This window comes from Rhinatrema bivittatum, chromosome 1 (assembly GCF_901001135.1).
Source record: "Rhinatrema bivittatum chromosome 1, aRhiBiv1.1, whole genome shotgun sequence".
Taxonomy (NCBI): domain Eukaryota; kingdom Metazoa; phylum Chordata; class Amphibia; order Gymnophiona; family Rhinatrematidae; genus Rhinatrema; species Rhinatrema bivittatum.
In genome coordinates, this window is record NC_042615.1 from 488,601,037 (window position 1) to 488,626,429 (window position 25,393).

Here is a 25,393-nt window from a genome sequence, read left to right on the forward strand (position 1 = left end):
CTTGCACATCCAGACGATAATACCTGGAAGAGATGTGTAAGGAGGACCACGACACAGCTCGGCAAATGTCGACGGGAACAACAATCTAACTTCTGCCCATGATACTGCCCGAGCCCTAGTGGAATGAGCTGCCTTGATTACCTCCTTAATCCAGCGGGCTATTGTAGCACACAAGGCCAGTTCTCCTTGTTTAGTACTGCCGTGAAGGACAAACAGGCGATCTGTTTTCCATAACTTTCAGATACCGGATGACATGTCTCTCGACATCCAAGGGTCGCAACAGACAATACTCCCCTATGTCTCTCTCTCTCTGTCCAGAGACATCAGAGAGATGGACTGATTCAAGTGAAATTCAGTGCCACCTTCGGTAAAAAAGAAGGAACAGTATGCAGCTGTATCGTCCTTGGAGTCATTCGGAGGAAGGGGTCCTGGCAAAACAAGGCCTGCAGCTCGGAAACTCTCTGCACAGAACAAATTGCCACAAGAAATACCATTTTCAAGGTCAGTAACCGCAAGGTCAGGCTATGTATCGGTCTAAATGTAGGACCCACTAAGAAATCCAAGAACAAATTAAGACACCATAAGGGTACCGGAAACCGCAAGGGAGGACGAAGAAGTTCCACTCCTTTCAGGAAACTGGCCACATCAGGATGAGCCAACAAGGAACCACCATTCTCCTGGCCCCTGAAACAGGTGAGAGCCGCTACTTGTACCTTTAAGGAATTAAGGGTCAAACCTTTATTCAAGCCATCCTGCAAAAACTCCAAAATGAGCGGATCTTGGCCAAATGAGGAAGAGTACTGCGATCCTAACACCAGGTCTCAAACACTCGCCAAACTCGCACATAGGCCAAAGAAGTGGAGAGCTTTTTTGCTCTAAGCAAAATGGAAATCACTGCCACCGAGTATCCACGTAAGACAAAACCGAGGCAGATCTTCGTGAAAATCTGGACCCTGACTTAGCAAGCTCCTGTGTGCCGGATGTTGAAGGGTGAATCCCCTGGAGCCACCGCAAATCTGCATACCACAATCTCCTGGGCTAATCTGGAGCCACTATACAGCAACGTGTCTTCTGGCTACTCCTGCACTAGGGCATTGATCCCCAATGACTTCGGATCTCTCCTGCGAATGAAGAATCGTGGAACTTTTGCATTGTAAGAACATAAGAACATAAGAAATTGCCATGCTGGGTCAGACCAAGGGTCCATCAAGCCCAGCATCCTGTTTCCAACAGAGGCCAAAACCAGGCCACAAGAACCTGGCAATTACCCAAATACTAAGAAGATCCCATGCCACTGATGCAATTAATAGCAGTGGCTATTCCCTAAGTAAAACTGATTAATAGCCTTGCATATGCTCCCTCGCCCACGGGACCACTTCCAGAAGTCGTCAGGAGGTCTAGGAACAGGTGACCCCAGTGATCCAGATTCAGCTGAAATACCTCGTCTGACAAAGCCCATTCTCCTGGGTCCAGACTCTCCCTGCTGAGAAAATCTGCTCTTTCATTGTCTTTTCCTGCTATGTGTGAGGCTGAAATCATCCGGAGATGTACTTCTGCCCATTCCATAAGTTGATCTGTTTCCTGTGACACTTACTGGCTCTTGGTTCCTCCTTGCTGATTGATGTAATCCATAGTTGTTACATTGTCCGGCATTATCCAGACTGATTGGCCCTACAGCCTGTCGCTGAACTGCAAACATGCCAACTGGACTGCCCTAGCTTCCAGTTGATTGATGTTCCAGAGAGACTCTTCTGGATTCCAGTGCCCTTGAGCTGTCAGCTACTGATAGTGAGCTCCCCAATTAAGGAGGCTCACATCTGTTGTCAGTACCAGCCAGTCTGGTGGTGCTAGGGAAACTCCTTTCCTTAGATGATCCACCTGTAGCCACCACTGCAGTTGGGAGGAGACTTCCATCGGCAGGAGGTGCCGAATCGAATAGTCCTGAGACTGCAGGTTCCACTGAGACAGCAGGGAGCGCTGCAAAGGATACATATGCTCCCTCGCCCACGGGACCACTTCCAGGGTCGCTACCATTAAGCCAGGTACTTGCAAGAATGACCAAACGGTCAGGGGCAGAGTGTTCAGAAATAGACGAAGCTGTAACCTCTGAATGCAGAAAAACCTTGCCCTGCTTTGTATCGAACCAAACCCTGAGGTATTCAAATGACTGAGCAGGCTGAAGATTGCTCGTGGCCAGGTTCACCACCCAGGCGAGCTCCTGTAAAAGGGAGATCAACTTGTGGGTCACGCTGCTGCTCTCCTCCGGCGACTTGGCTCAATCAGCTAGTTTTCCAAATACGTGTGTATGAGGATCCCATCTTTTCTCAATTCTTCCGCCACTACCATTTTTACCTTGGAAAAGGTCTTTGGGGCGATGGCCAAACCAAAGGGCAGGGCCAGAAACTGATAATGGCGTTCCAGAACTGTGAACCGCAGAAAGAGTTGATGCTCTAGTCAGATGGGAATATGAAGGTATGCCTCAGACAGATCCTGAGAGGTCAGAAATTCCCCAAATTGTATTTATTACTGAGCACAATGATTCCATTTGAAAATGCATCACCTACAGATAACGGTTGACACCTTTGAGATCCAGGATGGATCTCAAAGGTGTCATGGGCATTGGAACCACAGCCCTCAAACTGAGGAGCTTTGCTAATGTAGTTTCCACTGCCTGCTTTTTCTGTGGTGAGAGGCAGGGAGACACCATGAACACGTCCTGAGGAACACTGCAAAACCTCAGTGCATATCCTTCTCATATCACCTCCAGGACACATTGATCCGATTTGATCTTGATCCACCTCTGATAGAAGAGAGAGAGGCGTCCCTCTATCTCCTGGTCCCACGGGGGGGTAGCAAACTTTCCACTACCCAAACCCGCATCCCTTCTTGGCTGTTGGGAATGAAAGGACTGGGACCTACCGAAAGGTTAAGTTCTCTGAAGGGTCGTTCCTCTACAGAGATGAAAATGCCTGGATCCTTTATTACGACCTCTCATATTAAAAGAGCGTGGTGTCTGCTTCTTATCCTCTGGCAAACAAGGAACCGTAGATTTGCCCCACCAACTGGCTAGCTTTTCTAACTCGCTCTCAAATAATAGCGAGCCTTTAAAGGGCAATTTGGTAAGGTTAGTAATGGAGATCGCATCGGCCGACTAATTTCTCAACCATAACTGACACCTGGCTACTACTATGGAAGCCACTCCTCTGGCTGATGAGCGGATCAAATCACAGCCCATATTTGCCAAAAAAGCAGCAGCTGACTCCATAACTACCCTGGAGTTCACTCCCAGAATCATTGAACTCCTGGGAGAGAAGCAAACATGCCATCTGGACCTCCATCAGGAAGTCCCACTGCCGCTCTAGCAATACTCTGGTGCTTAACAGTAGGTGCCGGCAAGGTTCCTACCTGCGACTCTGCTCTGAGAGTATTAGAGAGGGCTGAAGATTGCACCTGGAGAAAGGATTGCAATCCCTGGAAAAACTTTACCCACGAAAAGTTAGAAGTATCCACACCAGGAAGTACTTGAGGTGTACACACTGAGCTACCGTCCCCTGCTGAAGAACCACTTAGGGGAGGTCCAAAATCAGGGGCCCCACCTGAGCCGTCTGTACTGAGTCCTACATCTGGCTGGGAAGAGCCAGGCTTAGTGAAATCAGAGGAAGGCAATTCTCCCTGAGCCTACAAACAGCGCTGAAACAAATTAGCGGGCACTTGTGGCTGAGATGCCCGAATATGACAAGCAGTGCAAAGAGAAAGGTGCTTGGGTCTCTTAGGCATAGGCGCCAATATGGCTGCCAGGGCACTTGAGCTGTGGCTGGAGACGTGCGTCTAGCTTTATTTATTTGTATGTCTAAAAATATTAGGCATCCAACTTAAGCATCCAAAAATTAGGTGCCCAAAACTTAGGCATCTCACACCTACGCATCCCATTGCCTAGGCATCCAAAACTTAGGCATCCCAAAAATAAGCACCATAAAACAATTTAAGCACACAATAAAACTTGTGTGCACAGGTAAGCGTGCGACCACTTAAGGTGCCACTTAACTTAAATGCACATAATACAAGGCCCGACTAAGTATCCAACAACAGGACGCACAGCTAGATGCACACGCTGAACCAACAATCCTGTAGAGGGCAGCCTTAGAAAGCGCGTGAAATGCCGTTGCGGCCTACCATGCGGGGTGCAGCAGAAAAGCCTCAGAGCGGGGCCTAGCCTATGGAGGCTAGGCCCCGCTCTGAGACTGCCCACGTTCCTCGACCTCCCATGGAATGGGACGAACGTCGGAATGGCGCACCAAGCACGGAGACCGGGAAAAAGGAAGAAGCCCTATGCTACAAAAGCCTACTTTTACGTCTCTGTAAATATATATATTTCTTTTTTTTTTTTTTTAAACTTACCTGAGCTCAGCCTTAACTGGTTGAATATAGAGATGGTCTCCGACTGCAGGGGGAGAGGGCGTATACCATCACCTCTGTGCTTGGCTTCCTGTACCCAATGCCTTTCAGCCGCTTAAGCAGCTAAACCCATGCTGGCTGAAAAACCAGCTACCGGACCAAGGCACTCATCTGAGGGACCACGGAAATCACCTCAGGAATTCTCAACTGTGGGAGGGACATTTTGGTATCACCACAGGAGAGCAGGACGAATGTAATATTCTTAATTCTCCTTTTTCAAAATGAAGCAATCCCCAGTAGGGAGCTGGAGATGGAGAATACTGGCAGGCTGATGTCACTGGAGAGGCATATGAACTGTGATATCAGTTTGCTGTGTCTCCATCTACTGGTAGAGGTGCATAATTCACTTGTTCTGGATTCATCTGACTGGACGCTAAGAAATAGACAAAATATCAGAGCCCACATCAGCAGCGGGTGGTAATTCTACTAGATGTAAACCTAGAAATGCCTTCAGTAGTTCCAGGTCAAAAAACTGTAATCTGAGGCCTGATAGGATATGGAACATTTAGCAGGACATTTCAAAGAGGCTGTTCCACCAATGTGAAGGGTTTTCTATCCTACCGTCAGGAATACCTTTCAACATCCCTAGGCAGATTAAGATACATCAGGAGACATTCTTCTGGGAAAGCCAAAAAGGATTTCTCTTTTCATTAAAAAAAAGGTTTCCGACCAGATCCTTGTCAGATAGCAAGACAAGGCCTTACATTAAATGACGTATCTGAGATATTAGAAAGATTTAATTCAGAATCTTCTACTGTTTGGCTCAGCACAGAGCCCACCATCATCAGGACCAATATTTGCCAGCACATTCATTTTACAGTGAGGCATATAATGCACTTTAGCCGCAGAGGGAAGGAACTTTAGGACAATTAAAAAATTCCCACCATATAGAGTCTAAACAAATCATAAGATTGTATAGAAGAACATTCAGGGAAATCTGTCTACTCAAAGATTTTCCAAATTTTCAATTCTACACATCAGGAATTCATTATCCTTTACCATTGATTCACAGGGACAGTAACTTTAAAATGAGTAAACGGGCACCCGTATATGCAGAAATTTTAAATTGTGCATGCAGTTGCGCACATACAATTTAAAATACACCTGTCGTGCACATGTGTGCTCCTAATTTTAAGTGGTTATACAAGCAAATGTAGTTTGTGTGCATTCCTTAGGAATTTATATGCTTTAACGCACGCGAGTAAACAGATTTTAAAACATGCGTGTTGAAGAACAATTCCAGTTTTATCAGTTAGTCCACCAGTTTGCCTAGACTACCTCTACATCAGGGGTCAGGAACCTATGGCTCGGGAGCCAGATATGGCTCTTTTGATAGCTGCATCTGGCTCGCAGACAAATCTTTAATAAAAAAGTAAAAATCTAACAAAATCCCCCACCCTCCTGACACCCCCCAAGACCTCCAAAATTAATTTACTACAACCCCCACCCTCCTGACCCCCCCAAGACCTGCCAAAAGCCCCTGGTAGTCCAGTGGGGGTCCAGGAGCGGTCTCCTGGACTTGGGCTGTCGGCTACCAGTAGTCAAAATGGCGCCGATGGCCCTTTGCCCTCACTATGTCACTGGGGTCGACCAATGGCGGCGGTAGCCCCTGTGACATAGTAAGGGCAAAGGGCCGTCGGCTGCCAGTAATCAAAATGGCGTCGACTTTTGGCAGGTCTTGGGGGCGTCAGGAGGGTGGGGGGTTTTGTTAGATTTTTACTTTTTTATTAAAGATTTGTCTGCGAGCCCTGGACCACCACTGGATCACGAGGGACTTTTGGCAGGTCTTGGGGGGTCGGGGTGTTAGGAGGATGGGGGGTTGTAGTAAATTAATTTGGCAGGTCTTGGGGGTGTCAGGAGAGTAGGGGGTTGCAGTAAATTAATTTGGTAGGTCTTGGGGGAGTCAGGAGAGTAGGGGGTTGCAGTAAATTAATTTGGTAGGTCTTGGGGGAGTCAGGAGGGTGGGGGGTTGTAGTTAGTATGGCTCTCACGGAATTACATTTTAAAATATGTGGCGTTCATGGCTCTCTCAGCCAAAAAGGTTCCCGACCCCTGCTCTACATCATCCAAACCCCTCTGAGTCTTCAGCCTGCACTCTCCTCAGTTTACCCAGACCCCTCATCCTGTCATTTTAGGCCTAAAAAAAAAGATTTCTGTAGACTTACACCTCAAGAGCAGAAGTAAATATAGGCTGCTAACAGCCCGCTGCATGCTGTGGCCGCCGGATTTAATATATGGATTTAAGCATATAACTGTTGGGCCCGTCTCAGAATGCCCCTGACACGCCCTAACTCCAGGGCCGGCAGAAGCACTAGGCTAGCTAGGCCTGGGCGTAGAGCGCCGACCATTAGGGGTTACGAGCCATGTGGGGGCGTGAGTGGCGGCGGCGGCAAAGAGGAGTGGAGATTTGGCAGGCCATGCGCTGCTTCCGGCCCAGAAAACCAAGAGGTAGGAGTCAGGGTCGCAACTAGGGCGGGGGGGTGTTAGCATGACCAGGGGGGGGTAGGCGCTAGGCAGAAAGTGCCTAGGGCGCCTAATCTCCTTGCACCAGCCTCACCTAACTCCGCCCTTTTCCCTGTGCGTTTGGTTGCTCGCGTACATATGCACATAATTGGGCCGTTTTAAAATACGAGTCATTTGCACTCGGCCAAGATATTTGAGTATATGGGCCTTTTAACACGAGCAACTATTAAAATTCACCCCAAAGAGTTTGGATTTTTTTGAAAGTTAATTATCTCACTTTTTTCAATCAGTTACCAAAACAGGATTACCCTGTTGCACAGATTTATCTTTTAAATCCCCCACATCCTGTTTTTTTTAACCATCCCATCCCCCAAGTCAAATTGCAAACCACAAAGTGTGATTTTCTTTTAGGGAACAAGAATGTCAAAATCCTCCTTGACTGATGAAACAACCAGAGGAAAACAGAACGTTAAAAAAAGAAGAAGAGTCTAAGAATTCTCTATCCAGATTTGAAGACAAACCGGATTTTTCCGCTGTGGCTCCAAGTGGCTCTGAGTCTGAGTCCAAAAGATGCAGGTGTAAGAGTTGACATGTCTCCTGCTGATAGAGGCATTCTCACCTATAGACCTCTGCCAGCCCCTCCACCGCCATCATCAACTCTGATAAACAGGGCCTGCCAAAACTGATCAACTCTCCACATTCAAGGAAGGAGTTGCATCCGGGCCTCCAGACATCATCAGATCACACCCAGGGCTGACGTTCCGTGGACTGATGCAACAACTTGGCCGGCTGCAGAAATTCATGCACGTGGTTCTGCAAGCAAGAGCCCTGCTCATATCAAAACTCCCAGCACCACAACCTTCAGTTTGCTAAGATTATTGCAGTGCCCTTTACCCTGGACTTCCAATGTGTTATTTACAGGCATTACAGGTTTTAATGAATACAGCGGCTAGACTAATATCTGGTTGTCCGTTGTCTGCTCATATTACCCCTGTATTAAGGGGTTTACATTAGCTTCCCCGTTGAATCACGAATTACTTTTAAAATATTAACCCTTGTCGCCAGGTTTTGTATGGGAAATGTCCTACATACCTAAAAGAGATGCCGTTGCTATATTGTCTTGAGCATGCATTGCGCTCTGCCAGTCAGCAACGTTTAGCAATTCCAAGAGCTAAAACAGTCCACTTGCAATGGACTACTCCTCACGTATTTTCACAAATTGCCCCAACGCTTTGTAATACTCTGAACTGTGTAAGGTTTCTAATTATAAGCATCTGTTAAAAGTTGCTTTTATTTAATGCACTGTTATATATTTTATTGTTATTTTATTTTGTAGTTTGATTATATTGTTAGACCATGGTAATTTAGCAGAATATAAATGGTTGTAAAATAACTTAAAAAATAAACCTCCGTCATTTTCAGGCTGATGCAATATCGACGCGCATTACACGGGTGCTCATGAATGAGCGCCCGCTCCCTTAACGCGCGCCGATCCTCCTCTCCGGGGCGCCCAATGCAAAATGCAAATGGGCTGCCGCAGTAAAAAGGAGGCGCTAGGGGACATTGCGCACCCCTAGCGCCTCCTCAGCAGCGGGCGCCCAGGAGAGGTGGCTGTCAGCAGGTTGGAAAAACGAACGCTCAATTTTAGTGTCCCTTTTCCTAACCTGACCGCCAGCACCCTTTTTTTTTTACATTTTTTTTGGGACATTACTATTTATTTTTTTTTACCAATTTTGTAGTTTCTCTGACTTAATATTGCCACGAAATTAAGTTGGAGGAAGTACAGAAAAGCAGTATTTTCTGCTTTTCTGTACACTTTTTGGGCTCCTCCAAATTAACGCCTGCTCAGGGCAGGCGTTAATTTTGGCAAGTAAACGTGTGCACGTCGGGCGCACATTGTTTTTTGCATGGGGGGTAGATAATAGCCTCATTAACATGCATTTGCATGTAATGAGCGCTATTACCTGCGCGCGCAATTGGACACGCTTACCCGTTCTGCATGGGGGGTTATGGACACGCGTCCAAAACGCAGATCCAATGGCGGGTTGAGCCCTGCGCTGCAGCCAGCGCACGGTATTGCATAGGCCTGTTTCTGCGCCAAAGAGAACAGCACCCTTCATTGCTGCAGGATGGGTAATAGCAGAAGGGTACGTGTGCAGGAATAAGCACAGAAGCACTTAAATGCGCTGCACATCATCCCATCATTCAGTTTTTCTACGAGCATAATGTTCTCATGTTCGAAACCAGCTTCTCTTTACTCCTTCCAGGAAACATTGCTTTGAAAGTTTATCTTCTCATGCTGCTAATACTAATTTTGAGATTTTGTTTTGCAATATCATCTACGCTGCAAAGAATATTGCTAGTCGAGTCCGGTATCATTTTACTCTCAGATGCTTTCTCTGAACTGCTTCCACATATGAAAACTAAGCTAAATTCAACTCCAGCAGCCAGTCCCAGATTACTTTTCTAAGCTGATAGGGGATTTCCCTTAGGAAACCTCGCTGCAGGATGTCTGTTGCCGAGCTGGTCATCATGTGACTCCTCAGTCTGCTATATTAAAATGTTATGTAGAGGGAGGACGCCTTCACAGCCCCTGGGGTGGGGGAAGATTCATACTCAACGTGAAATAACAATATCTAGTGACCGGATTCAGGGCCTGGGATTGCAGAATGCTGATAGGAGCCCTAATGCATGCTCTCCAACTGAAGGCCGTCGTTGCAGTGACTGCAGGAAAGTAAATTGGAATGAAATGTGACATAAGGGAAAAATTCTCCAGGTAGTTGTGAATGAAAACGCCTGCTGCCAGACCCCAGTCCTGTTTCCTGAATCCTCAGAGTTCATGGCATACAAACAGTCAGAGTAATCTTACTCCAAATATACCATAAGGTACCGTACAGGATGAATGTACCAGTCACTCAGCCTGTAGTTGAACATCAAGTAGATCTCACAACTCCACATTCCAAAACATTTTCCAGGAGTATAACGATTACATTCCCCACCTTCCAGTTTTCCCATTTTCACACCAATAGGTTTTCTTCCCTCTTCTATTTCTCAAACCCATTCCACAGGAAAGGGCATGGAAGAACAGTCCAGTGGTTAGAGCAGCATATTATGACCTATGGAACCTAGAGTTCAAATCCCACTGTTGTTCCTTGGGTCTTGACCTCCTTTGTCTCCTGTACATAATTAGATTGTAAGCCCTCTGAGGACAGGGAAATACCCACAGCACCTGAATATAATCCATTCTAAAGAGTGGAAAAGCAGATTCTAAAAATAAATAAGGGACAGATGCCACACTCCCATTTTTTTTTTTTAAATATTTTTATTCTCGAATACACAAATGATAGCGAACAAAAAAAAAAGTGAATCAATGTATTCCAGCAATACAATTTTCCATTCCCCTCCCCCCCCCCAACAGACACACACACACACACACACACACAAGAGTAAGAGAACAAAGTAGAAACTTATACCAATGCCTCAACAGACCCTGATAATAAGTATAACTAACATGCAAAGGCATCAAGAGATAATACACAGTGGTCTAAAACTGACCAAAAAGGAATGATGACAGGAATTTCACTGTATATAAGCAAATCAAGCATCAGCTGCACTTAAAAAATATAAAATAATAATAATAATAATAATAAAATAGAAAAAATAAAAAGGTATATCAGACCACAGTCAGTCTAAAGGAAAAACAGCTGGAATATTGTCCGGAAGAGTCTTGAAAAACAAAAACCAAATAGACTTGAAATGAAGCTTCTTTTTCTAGAGGATTTCCAAAATACCGCTCCATACTCCAACTGAAATTGTTCTATCATATGTTTTCCATATCTTCAGTGTAGCTGAGATCTCTTTAATTCAGAAGAATAAAATACGTTTTGCAATTAAACATGTTTTCAATGAAAGCAGTGCATAACCCAGGTCAACACATTCTTCTCCTTCGTCATAGCGCACAAGACAAAAAGGACTAGACTATTTCACCTCTTATCCTACCAGAAATGATAGCTCTCTGCAGACTTGCCCCCAAAACCTCCCAGATCATTTTAAACCCTGGTCAAGAACCCTTTGTGGGAAATGAAGTTTAACCTCTTAGGATTTACTCCGGACTCCCTCTTCACTCTTAATTCTAGTCCTACACTCACCAGCAAAATGCAGGTCTCTCCGGCATCCTTCACACCCCAGGCTCTTCATGAGGCACTCCACGTCTCTGAACAACTCCTTACTCCTTCTTCTAGGCGATTTTTCTCAAGGGGCGGAATCTCCTCTACCGTTAACTCCTAGTTTTGCCTCAGGATGGAGGAAACTCTTCTTCCATTCTATGCCACAGGCCTTTTTCCTTGAGGGGAAGGGCCCCTCAGGGCCCCACTCCATACTAGAGTGGTCCCCGGGCACACCAGCCTGCAGGCTGGTTACTCCAGGCCACAATATCCTGGAAGTCCCCATTGCACCAACCTGGGAAAGGCAAAAAGGGCCAAGCTCCTGCCAAATCCTCCCCGTTTTATACCTCCCGCTGAACCTTCTTCCACCAATCATATTAACACGTGCACACAAATCCATCTTGTGGTCATTCATTGGTACTACACTTTCAACAAGTGAAACAATTTTAGAGTAACTGCAACCAATGAAAATCCCCGGGGTCTCTCCCCACCCAAAACATCTTGTGCAACTAGAATAGAAAAGTGAGCACATATTTGGGGGTCTCTCCCCATATGTATGACAACGGAGAAAGTTTGTGTGCCCTGCCCTCCACCTCTCCAGTAAACCACAACAATCACAGAATAGCTGGAAATCAAAAGTTCAAAGGTATGGAGAGCAGAGGAATTTTTTTTCTCCTTATTAGTTTTAATTATGGCCTGTTGTGTCTACTGGTTTGAAATATATTTTTTTAATTTTTAAAAATTATTATGAGTTTTTAACTATTGGATATTATTCCAGTCATCATCTGTTTTGAAATATGTAGTTTAGATTAGTATAGTTTTACTATTACTAATATTTTCTATTTTTTTATTTTATTTTTTGATGCTTTATGAGTAATTTTTTTTTTTCCATTGTTGCACTGCATACAGTCTGGCTTGTGATTTCCAGTTCAGTTTTTCTCTACAGGTTTTTGTTTATAGTTACTTTATTTTGTATTTGGTGAAGGTCTGTCTGTGGTCTGCATATGTGACTGAGGTGAAGTATTCTGCTAGCATGTAGTTTCTGTGAGAGATGTATTGCAGCCTGGCTTGCTCTATTTTCCTAACAGGAGGTGTATTGGTGTTTTAGGGCCTTGTATAATATTTACAGTGTTGCTTTTTCATAGGTAGGATTGTTACTGTTTGAGAGCAGGCAGTTAGTGCTGTTTTGTTATAGGAAGTTTACTATTTATTTATTTATTTATTTATTTAATGGCTTTTATATACCGACGAACGTTGGGAACATCTCATCGGTTTACAGAGAACACAAAATTTAGCAACAGGCTTTACAATTAACGCATGATTATATGAGGAACAGTTAAACCAATAGTGATTACATATAATAGTACATTGTAATCACATATAATAGTACATTGTAATCACCAATAGTGATTACATATACTACATTGTAATTGAAATAGTTTACTCATGGCTTTCTTAGGGTCAAGCCCACATTCAACATGCATTACAGTAGGCCTAATGCCATATGGGTTCCAAGTGTCTTTTTTGCAGGGTTTTCTGGTTAGCACCAAATTTGTGCATGTAAATATAAATATTATTTTAAGTGATATTTTTACCTTAGAAGATTGTACTTTGAATGCATAATTTGTAATTGTGGGGAGAGGGCCCAAGGCTGTAAGTTTTGCCTAGAATGCCTAATACCCTTGCCCCAGCCCTGGTCAACAGCTACACACAGAAAGTACAAATGGAGAGAAAGAGGCCATAGCAGTGCCTGGAGCCACACCTAGGCAAAGACAGGAAAATCAAGACAGCAAGGGACAGGGAGCTGGGAGGAGGTCAGTGATGTAGTCTCCAAATTGTTCAGCATAGCAGTCTCTGACTTTACTGCACCCTGACAGGGGAAATGCCATATGCCTCTCTTTTTACAAGGTCTAGCCCAGATTTATACTCTAGACCAACGATTCTCAACCAGTGTGTTGCCAAGCACCAGCCGTGCTACCGATCTCCAGCTGCTCTACCCCCTTCTTCCTTCACCGAGCGAGAGGCAGGCTATCTTCCACTGCTGCCGCTGCCGCCCGGGCTATCAGCACGTTCAAGCTGGGATGGGAACGGCAGCAGTGTTAGTGGAGGCTGGCAACTGTGGCTGGGCCTTTTCTTCTTCCCGCACCTGCCCCCGTGGCCCGTAGCAGGAAGTGATGCGTAGTGGGGTGCGCGGGAAGAAGAAAGAGCCAAGCTGCATGGAAAAGTAACGGCAGCAGCATCGGCCCCGAGCAAAATTCAAAGCAGCTGGTAATCGGCAAAGGAGACAGCAGCATTAGCCTCCCGTGGCCAATGGGATTCTTCTTTCTTGGCCTGCAGGGGCTGGAGAAGGAGGCTGCTGCAGCTACCATTTGTGCACTGGGGGAGAGACAGCCAGCCAGCCTGTATGCAAGTGAGAGAATGTGTGTGTGATTGAGAGTGTGTATGTGTTACTGTGATTGAGCGCCTATGTGTAAGTGAGAGCGTGTATTTGATTGACTGCATGTGTGTAAATGAGTGAGAGAGAGCATGTGTGATTGAGAGACACTGGTCAGAGAGGTGATGTGTGTATATATGTGAGAACCAATGAAAGTGACTGGTCAGGGAGATGACTGGAGTGTGTGTATGTGTGTGTGTGTGAGAGAGAAAGATTGGCAGGAAGATGACTGGTGTGTGTTTGAGAGAGTAAGAGATTGGTCAGGGAGGTGACTGGTGTGTGTGTATGTGTGTGTGAGAGAGAGAAAGCATGGAGGTAAGAAACCTGTGCATGTGAGAGAGCATGGGAGTAAGAGTCTGGTGTGTGGGGGTGTGTGTGAAAGCATGGGAGTGAGAAGTCTGTGTATGTGAGAGAGCATGGGATTGGGAAGTGTGTGTGTGTGTGTGTGTGTGTGTGTGTGTGTATGAGTGAGAGAGAGACTGTTTGGTGAGTTGACTGGTGTGTATGAGAGAGAGAGAGAGAGACTGGTGTGTGTGTGTGTGTGTGTGTGTAGAAAGAAAGTGATTATGAGAATGAGAAGTCTGTGCATGTGGAGAGAGCGAACATGGGAGTGAGAAACCTGGGTGTGTGTGAGACACAGCATGGGAGTGAGAACCTGTATATGTAAGAACATGGGAGTGGGAAGCCTGTATATGTGTGCATGAGAGAGAGACTGTTCGGGAAGGGGATTGATGTGTAAGAGAAAGACTGGTCGGGAGATGACTGGTATGTGAGAGACAGAAACTAGTCATGGGAGTGTGACTGGTATGTGTGTGTGTGAGAGACAGAGACTGGTCATGGGCTCTAAGGAAGAGGACTATGAGTGCAGAGCTTCAGCCACTACTGCTTCTGGTGTGTGCTACTGGCCTGCATGGAAGAGGAGTAGGAGAGCTGTTGGAAGGGGTAAGTAAAAGTTGCTTTTTAAGTTTGTTTTTCTTGATTGACTGCCATTTTAATTATTTAATATTATGTAATGTGTCTGCTGTTTTGAAATATTTTATTGGTATTTGGAGAATTTTAAATAATTTTTATGAGTTTTTAATTGTTGGATGTTATTCTGTTCATAGCTGTTTTGAAATATTTATTCTGTTTATTAGTATAGTTTTACAGTTACTTCTGTGTGGGGATCTATAGCTGCTTGGCTAGTTCTGTTTTATTAATAGGAGGTGTACTGGTGTTTTGGGCCTGATTTAATATTTGTAGTGTTGCCTTTTCATAGGTAGGGTTGTTACTGTTTGAGTGTATTCCATAATACAGGTGTAACTGTGTGCGGATTAGTTTATGTGCATTACTGCAGATCCTGGGAGTATGTTAGGTCGGTTCTGTGTATGTGACCGAGGTGAGGTATTTTACTAGCATGTAAGCGTTTGTATCAAACAGAGGACATGCATTGGTGGTAAACTGCTGTCTTTTGTAGGGCTATTGAACCTGGTAGTAGAAGGAGTTTGTGTTGCTGTTACTGAGCTGACACCAGCACCAGACTATCTTTTTTGTAGAGTGAGTTGTACGGGGAATGTTGTAATTCTGCTTTACATCCATTATTGTGGGTCAGGGGGGGTTTCTGTGGATGCAAATTGTACTTTTAAATCTAGCCTCGTGACGATCATGGATTCAGTGTGTCACACATGTGAGAACCATCTGTCAGGTGTGTCCCGACAGAAAAAAGGTTGAGAACCACTGCTGTGGACAACGCCTGAAAAATCTCACTCACTGGAGTGGTAAATCTCACTCATTGGCTGGGGCCACCCTTGGTGTTGCTGCTAATAACACACGGTTCTCCTTTTGCAGAACATTTTAAGTTTGGGGTATGGTTTCAAAGTGTGCTACTGTGTATTTAAATCCTTCATCTGCTGTATGTCCTGTGTGGAGGAACTGAGACCTCTAGTGAGGAGAGAGAGAGAGTGTGCCAGAGAGACTGCTGAGAGAGGGTGCCAGGTCAAGTAGCTGGTGAGCAGAGTCCCTTATTTTCACCTGATTCAGCCTGCATAAATTACCGATGCTAGGACTGGACTACTGAATCCTGCTCTTTGTGAGTACGGAACTGGAAACTTGGACTGGAAACTTTCTCACTTGGCAGTTGCTGTGTGCCTTCTGTAAATAAAGCAAAAGTCCTTGGGGGACTTTGCTTTTGTAAATAAAGCAAAAGTCAATGGGGGAGGTCTGTTTGTGAGAAAGCGTACTGCTGCCCTGCTGAGTGTTGCTCATAAGAACATAAGAACGGCCATACTGGGTCAGACCAAGGGTCCATCAAGTATCCTGTTTCCAACAGTGGCCAATCCAAGTCACAAGTACCTGGCAAGTACCCAAACATTAGATAGATCACAAACTACTATTGCTTATTAATTACCGTAATAGCTGTTTATGGATTTATCCTCTAGGAACTTATCCAAACCTTTTTTTTATTTATTTATTTATTTATTTATTCAGTTTTATATATATACCGTCATTCGGTTCAGCCATCATAACGGTTTACCAAAATCAAACAGAGAATAAACCATTAAAAACAGTGATGCATAAAAAAATAGTGGAAAAGAAGAAGGGATCGGGGAGAGGTTGGTGGTGAAAAAGGGAGCATAAGGAAAAGAAGGGAAAAGGATAGTGGTAACAGTATTGGTATTTAAGCATGTTCGGGATGGTCTTCTAGTGTTGTTAATTATAAGTTCATATTGCTATTATGATGGTCGTTGCCAGATGATATTTCATTATCTCTTTTGCATGAGTATGGTTGGTAGTCTTGGTTAAAATTAGATTGTTGAAATAAATAATCATTAACGTAGACTTTATGAAAAAGAAAAGTCTTTAGATCTTTTTTTGAAAGGTTTGATATTTTTAAACCCATTTATACTAACTGCTGTAACCACATCCTCTGGCAATGAATTCCAGAGGTTAACTATGCATTGAGTGAAAAAGAATTGTCTTCAATTTGTTTTAAACAAGCTACTTGCTAACTTCAAGAAGTCTCCCCTGGTCCTTCTATTATCTGAGAGAGTAAATAACAAATTTACATTAACTTGTTTAAGTCCTTTCATGATTTTGTAGACTTCTATCTTATCCCCCTCAGTTGTATCTTCTTCAAACTGAACAGCCCTAACTTGTTTATCCTTTCCTCATAGGGCAGCCATTCCATGCCCCTTATCATTTTGGTCGCCCTTCTCTGCACTTTCTCCAGTGCAGTTATATCCTTTTTGAGATGCAGTGACCAGAACTGCACACAGTATTCAAGGTGCGGTCTCACCATGGAGCAATACAGAGGCATTATGACATCCTGAATTTTATTTTCCATTCCCTTCCTAATAAATCCTAACATTCTGTTTGCTTTGTCGATCGCCACAGCACACTGGGCCGACGATTTCAATGTAATATCAACTATGATGCCTAGATCACTTTCCTGGGTGGTAACTCCTAAGATAGAACCTAACATTGTGTAAGTACAGCAAGAGTTATTTTTCACTATATGCATCACTTTGCACTTGTCCACATTATTTTATTTATTTATTTGAACTTTTCTATACCGACATTCATGTGGCAAGATACATATCATATCGGTTTACAGTGTAACACAAAATTGCAACAGGCATTACATGGAACAGGGTTACATAGAACTGGGAAGAACAGAAAATACAACTGGGGGAAGAATTGGTAGCTGTTAACAAGTGAGGCATTTGGAGAACGAGGAGTCGATTACTCAGAGGACTGTAGATTTCCACCAGTGCAGTTTAAAATAAATATAAATAAAAATAAAATAAGGTAAATATAAATATATATACAATAATAAGTCAGTGAAGGAGGTCATGGAAATGTTCGTAGAGGTATGTTAGTGGTGATACTCGATTGGTTCTGGATAGGCATGTTTGAAAAGTAAGGTAATGGTGATGATCGTCTGGTTAAAATATTTGCTTTTCTATTTTTCTTGTAGTGCACTGCATGCAGAATCTGGCTTCTTGGGGTTACTAGTGCAGGTTTTGTTTGCATGCTTATGTTTCTAATTTGTGGTTATTTTTATTCTATAATTATGAAAGGACTGTCTGTATATGACATCATTTATTTATTTATTTAGAGATTTTTTTATATACCGCGGCACGTTAAGAACATCACCTCGGTTTACAATAAACAATAATTCAGCAACAAGCTTTACAATCTATAGACCATCGAACAGAACATGTATCAAAGTAACTCAATGCAAAATAGTAGAAACATATAACAATTAATACAAGCTTAACATGGAAGTTATATAAAACTAGGTATTATCAAATAACTAGGTATTATCAAATAAGAGTAGTCAGTTGAGTAGTAGATTGTATTCTATTTGGAGTTAGGGTAATGTATTGACGGGGAGAAATATATATATTAAAGAGATGTTGCCAGAGAAAAATTCTTGAGGTATTGTGAATAACAGTGGGAGCCCAATCTTCCAGTCTTGCAAGGTTCTCCTGTAATTCACAATCCGCTTGAGATTTAACTACTCTGCATAATTTTGTGTCATCCGCAAATTTGATCACCCCTTTCCAAATCATTTATAAATATATTAAAAAGCACCAGTCCAAGTACACATCCTTGAGGCACTCCACTGTTTACCTTTTTCCACTGTGAAACTGACCATTTAATCCTACTCTCTGTTTCCTGTCTTTTAACCAAGTTGCAGTCCACAAAAGGACATCACCTCCTATCCCATGACTTTTTAGTTTTCTTAGAAACCTCTCATGGGGGACTTTGTCGAACGCCTTCTGGAAATCCATATACACCACATCTACCGGTTCACCTTTGTCCACATGTTTATTCACCCCTTCAAAAAATGTAGGAGATTTGTGAGGCAAGACTTCCCTTTGGTAAATCCATGCTGGCTGTGTCCCATCAAACCATGTCTATCTAAAAGTTTTGTGATTTTATTCTTTATAACAGTTCCCATGTTTTTTCCCGGTACTGAATTCAGGCTCACCGATTTATAGTTTCCTGGATCGCCCCTGGAGCCCTTTTTAAATATAGGGGTTACATTGGCCATCTTCCAATCTTCAGGTACATTGGATGATTTTAATGATAGGTTACAAATTTTTACTAATAAGTTTGAAATTTCATTTTTCAGTTCTTTCAGAATCCGGTCCAGGTTATTTATTACTCTTCAGTTTGTCAATCGGGTCTATCACAACTTCCAGGTTCACTGTGATTTGGTTCAGTTAATCTGAAGCATCGCCCATGAAAACCTTCTCCATTATGGGTACCTCCCCAACATCCTCTTCAGTAAACACCGAAGCAAAGAAATAATTTAATCTTTCCGCGATGGCCTTATCTTCTCTAAGTGCCCCTTTAACCCCTCGATGATCTAACGGTCCAACTGACTCCCTCACAGGCTTTCTGCTTCGGATATATTTAAAAAAGTTTTTATTGTGAGTTTTTGCCTCTATGGCCAACTTCTTTTCAAATTCTCTCTTAGCCTGTCTTATCAATGTCTTACATTCAACTTGCCAACGTTTATGCATTATCCTATTTTCTTCTGATGGATCCTTCTTCCAATTTTTGAATGAAGATCTTTATAACCTCTTTCACTTCACCTTTTAACCATGCCAGTAATTGTTTTGCCTTCCTTCCACTTTTCTTAATGCATGGAATACATCTGGACTGTGCTTCTATGATGGTATTTTTTAACAATGTCCACGCCTGTTACACTTTTTACTTTTGTAGTTGCACCTTTCAGTTTTTTTCTAACTATTTTACTCATTTTATGAAAGTTTCCCTTTTGAAAGTTTAGTGCTAGAGCCGTCTCAACCACACATTGAGACTCCGGAGCTCTGCCTGCCTCTGGTGACCTGCGCGTGGAACAGGGAGCATTTCAGAGAATGCTACCCTGGAGGTTCTGGATTTAAGCTTTCTACCTAAGAGCCTAAATTTGGCTTCCAGAACCTCCCTCCCACATTTTCCTATGTCGTTGGTGCCCACATGCACCACGACAGCCGGCTCCTCCCCAGCACTGTCTAAAATCTTATCTAGGTGACGCGTGAGGTCCGCCACCTTCACCCCAGGGATGCACATTACCAGGCGATCCTCATCGACTTTCAAGAACAACTGATAAATTTATTTTGTTCACCTGAGAGCACACCTTGTGATTCAACATCTGCAAGCTATCTGAGACCCACACATGCAGAAACAAGACAGTGCCTGCTCCAGGGAAGACAGACAGACAAAGGCAGAGCAATTTTCAAAAGCCATTTCCTTGGGTAGAAGCGCTTTTTGAAAATCCCCTAAGCTGTATGCAGGTACGAGTGCCTGCACGGTGCCAAAACGTATGGAATTTTACCTGCATTTTCATGGAGGTGCTCGTGGGTCAGGATTAGAATAGGGGAGGCAACATCCTGCAGGGTTTTCATTATTCCAGACCAACAGGCCGATACAGTAAAGTGTGCTCAGCTGAGCGTACTGTTTTACCTGCGGTTGGACGCGCGTCCACTGCGCCTTATACAATAAGGGATGTAGCGCGTCCAAATGTGCATCCAAAGCCCCCTGAAACTAATAGTGCTCATCACATGCAAATTCACCCGGGGTACAGAAAAAAAAAATGTGCACCTGATCCGCACATTGTAAGCAGTCCAAAAAAGCGTACAGAAAAGCAGAAAATGCTGGCGGGTCAGGTTAGGAAAACAGCTATTCAATTTTATGAGCATCCATTTTCCAAACCTACTAACAGCCACCTCTCCTGGGCTTCTGCTGCTAAGGAGGTGCTAGCAGTGCGCTATTGTCCCTAGCGCCTCCTTTTTACCGTGACCCCTCATTTAAATACAGTATTGCGCACCCAGGAGAGGTGGCTGGGCGCGTGTGTTAGGAAAGCGGGTGCTCAACACTGAGCGCCCATTTCCCCGCGCTCTTTATTATATATCGGCCTGCATGTGTGGTGTTTTTGGCTGGAAAAATGATCTGCGGGAAAAAAAAAAAAAAGGCACCTGCGGGTATCTTTTCCTCAGGCAGTGTTCAAAGGGGAAGTATGCGTGTACTGTCCCTTTGATATCTGGTACAAACTCCCCCGCTACAAGTATCCGCGGACTTTGCAGCAGCAGCCCACGCAGTTTTGAAAACTGACCCCGTGTTTGTGGAGATGGCAGGGATAAGATTTCAAGTCTAAAAGGCAGCGAAGATTAGTTGAAGATTTGGGACCCCTTCACTGTACCTGATTGCATAAAATGTGCAAGAAGATGAATCTGTGCCCTGAAAACATTGGGGCCGATGTAATAAGGTGTGCCGAAGCTGCCGCGGTTTTGTGCGCACCTCTACATGCGGTTTGTACGCACGTTTTTCCCACACAAAGCCCAATACGGGTATATAATAAGGGTTTTGTGGGCGGGAGAAATGCGTGTACAAATACACTTACAGACCCTAAGTTTTTTCTGCACGAGTGCATGCTGATGACATACAGAGGATGCGATTATCAATTTACGGGCAATGCAGGGAGCCGCACTGGCAGGGAGATCGGGTTAGTGTGCATTTTTTAATACGGGTTTTTAGCGCCTGGGTCAGGGCAGGAGGTAAGTGAAAGCGCCGGTGTGGTGAACGGTTTTTTGATGCCTTTGCGGGTCAGCCAAGCGGTGGATGGAACGGGTGGAGAGAAGGCAGCCTCTCAATGAGGCAAAATCACCGATCTGCATTTCACTCTCTCACTGGCAGTCAGAGCCCAGTCATGAAGGGGTTAGATATTGCTCTAACCACCTTCACATCCACTTCTGGACCACTAATTTATTCATGTGCATTATTACATCCCACACTGCCGCTGTTTTTTGTTTTTTTTTGCCACGTGCCAAAAAAATCCATGCAGATAAATCAGTGCAGATTTCAGTGCGAGTCTTATTACATCGGCCCCATTGTATATAAGAAAATCAGGAAATGGGATGGGTGGGCGAAGGGTTGGCTGGGAGGATACCGCATAGCATAGATTAGTTTTGCAAAAACTGCCCCGATTTCTCTAGCAACTGAGATGGGTTATAGCAATGGCATCATGAGCTTTCATTCTCAGCTTCCTGCAGGTGGGTGGGGGTTCCCAATTTTTATATTCCCCCTCCCAATTCAAACAGTGAAATCTCTAGACCTAAATAATTGGGGTGGGGGTGGGGGGAAAAAGGAACAAACTATCCAGGGAATTAAGTTGAATCATTTCCATGCACTGTGCCCATCCCCACAGTATAGTCCCAGGCATCGCTAGCCCTCGCCATGCTGCACCATTGCCACAAGAATCATAACAAAGGATTTTGAAGCCTGGGACAAATCTGATGGGACCCTTCACCATCCCATTTGTATTCTTCCTTGCCCCTAACAGTGCTTTGCATTCTCCCCCCCACAATCCAGCCTTTCCCTTTCCTAGTGAGGCTCCAGGGTGCTAGATTCCTCCTCCTGCTTCCTCATCTTTTCACATGGACCCAGTCTCCAGTCCTACCCCTTCCATTTCCCCCTCTCATCTACCTACCGGCTCTCCCTTTCCCAATCTTACCGCCTCTCCCCACCCTCCGTCACTCTTTTTCTGAGCCTCCCGCTGCCAGCTCACTTCTGCCTAGGGCTGCCTCTTATCCTGAGCTACTGAACTGCAGTCAGTTCGGAGAAACACTACTGCTGTCCAGCAGCACCAAAGACTTGGCCTTGAATCCTGGTAAGAATCCGGGCCTTTGCTGTATAGTGCAGGAGAGATCAAAGCTAAGGTTTGAGGCAAGGCTTGGCATGCTGCCAGCCCACTCCACCGTGGCTCACGAAACCATTTGGACGCTGGCCAAAACGAGGAGGATTAAAAGCGCATGCAAAAAGAAAATAATAACTTCAACTTTCCAAAGTCACAACCTGAGATTCAATTTCAAAATAAATGGAGGGGGCTGGCCTGATGGCAATGCGATGCCCCCGGTTCATTGTCTGAGTCGGGCCTTCTACTCCCCAGGCCAGCAAGCGATGTAACATGGGGGGGGGGGGGGGGGGGGGGGGGAAATCCCAGGTAGTTGTAACCCAAAAGCCCGCGGTGCAGATCCCAGCCCTGGATCCTGTTGAGCTGGAGGAGCCTGCCAAGTAGTTAATTAATGTATATATATATATATATATATATATGTTCCTTTGATGTCTTTCTTCATCATGCTGCTTTCAACCTCTGCATTGCTCTGTTTACCTCATGGATCCTTTCCCAGATTCTTTTTTCTTTTTCTCTCCTTAGCCATCTCTTTCTCTTCTACATCACGCGTCTCTACCTCTTTCCTCCATCGCTGCCTGTTCACTTATTGCCCTTCTCGCCATCAGGCTCCACGTCTTTCGCATCTCACCGTTTTTCTGATTCCTGCCTCCCTGTGACTGTTTCACCGCTCCACCGGCCCCCTCCATCTCCCAATAACTCTCTCTCTCTCTCTCTCTCTCTCTGTCTCCCTTCATCTTCCCTACTCCCTTCTCTCTGTCTCTCTCCACCCCTCAAGACTCCAGGATCATCATAAGGGGCAGGCAAGATGGGAGTCCACCTGTGCTGCCAGGCCAGGTGGGGTGGGAGGTGCCATACTTGGCACCGCTGTCAGTACAGCAGCAGTGGAAAGAAACTCCCGGGTAGCCACATCTTTGGAAGAGGACGAACCAGCCGGGCGCTGGGGGCACTTCTCCCCGGGCCAGCTGCGACATTTTAGGACCCTTCCCCCCCACACACACACACACACACTTCCTCAACCATGCAGGGTGCCATTTAGTCTGGCAATGGTCCGGACTTCCTCTCTCTCTCTTCCCTCTGTCTTTCTCCATCCCCCAGGACTCTCTCGCTCTCCTTTCCTCTCCCCTACCACATAAGACTACCTCTCTAACACTCCTTCATTTAGTTTGCTTCCTCCTGCCTCCACCAGGCCAGCCAGAACAGCAGTCTTACTGAGGAGGCTGCTGCTCAGTCACGGGTAAAGACACTGGCATGGAACGAGGAGCTGCTGCGTCCTCCTCACCTGTCCTGTGGTCCCAGGAATGTGTCCAGAAGCAGTAGTTGTTGCTCTAGGGAACCTAGATGCAGAGTGTGCTGTGTTTGTGCCTTGCGCAGGCAGGGCCAGATTTCATATTTGAATGTTTATAAGCAAGTGGGGGGGGGGTTCCCACCCTCCCCTTCCCCCCCCCCAGAAATGACCCCTCCCTAGATCCCCCCTCTTGGCTTTTTCCCACATCCCCCACAACTTGGACTCAACACATCACAACTCCGTCTTCTTGAAAACCAGTGGAAGATAGCTCAGTGCAGGGCTGGGGACTCACACCCTGGCAGCCACACCCTTTCCTCCGGTTACCGGGGAAACCCAGGCGAGGGTTGGAGCTGCCACAGGACCTGTAGGCCCCCAGGTCCACACCGAGTTTTCTTCCACCGGTTTTCAAGGCAGCAGTAGAAGGCTGAGATGATGGCATTTTGGAGGCACCCAGTGCCCATGAAAACTGGCACCAGAGGCAGTTGCCTATGTTGTCTATGTCTAAATCTGAACCTATGTGCAGGACATTCCCTGAACCTGTTTGAGCATAATAAGTATGAATGGCTGCCTTTATGCATTGAAGATCTTCAAGGCTCTCGCAGCTTCATATGCTTTCTCTTCAGCAGCTATACACAGATGGAAAACAACATTGATCACTGGTCCCTCCCCCCCAAAAAAGACACCAAAATTACCTTGAAAAACCTTTCACACACACTGCAGAAAAGATGCCACTCAAACTCTCATCCTCTGTTGTCGTCAGCATTCAAAAGGTTTGTTCAGCTACCTTTAGGAGTTAGCCAGACAAACCTGCAGGGTTGGACTGGTACATTTTGTCTGGGCAAACCATTGCCCACACAGAATTTACCTGACCAAATAAGGCAGTGCTGAAGGGCTTCCCAGGCTGCGGTTATACTTTGGCCAGTGGGTGCTGTCCAACTAAAGGAAGCCGGGTAAGTCTAATCGGTGTGAATGTCTGGGTTAAAGTTATCTGGATAAATTTGCCACTCACTGGGCTTTTCAATATGGACCTCCATTTTGACCTTAATTTGGAAGCCTTAATAAAGATCACCAGCAATTCCAAAGATAACATGGAAGCAAACTGGAAATACGAAAAAAAAAAAGTGTTTTGCATTTGAATTATCTTTTATGGCAGTGTTCTGGCATAAAGCCCTTCAAAGACTGGTCCGAGTCCCAAATCCTAGAAAAACCAGGCTTTGATGTTGTGTCAGGGATAAAATAGCTTCCTTCCCTCGTTGCCTTTCCCCAACTTTGAAGTGACTGAAGAAGCGGCAAAGAAAATGAGTCATCAAGCGGAAACCATATATTTCCGAGGAAAGACCGACTGCACGGCAACACAAATCAATTTTCCTATATGGAAAAAGTGACTACAAGCTGAATGGCAGAGACAAATTCAAAGTGGAAATGTACTACAGTTTCGTAGGTCATCTGAGATGAAACTGGAGCTTTCCTGGGCTTACACAGAAGCTGTGAGTTTATTTGCTTTCCTGGCAAGTTTAAAATTCATAAAATTTGATATACTGCCATTCAAGATGTCACAGGGAGAGCCATGTTAACACTGGATGATTCTTCCCAAAGTCATGGTATACTGGAAAAGGATACAGAAGCTTAGCTTATGCAAAAGAGCTTCAGATTTCTCTGAACTTGACATTTCATTCACTTCTATACTATGGTTGCGTCTGAGACTATTACACATAGAGAGCCATGTTCTAAGATGCAAATGTTTTCACCGACGGGGCCTACACTCTTTAAAATGGCCTGAAATGTTAAAAAAGCGCTGACATTTTGGGTTTTACTTGTTAAACACACAAAGCAGTGAATTTTAAAAGCATTGCTCACTTTAAAAGGCTTATATATGCGACTGTATGGGCCACACGAGCAACAAAGTCACA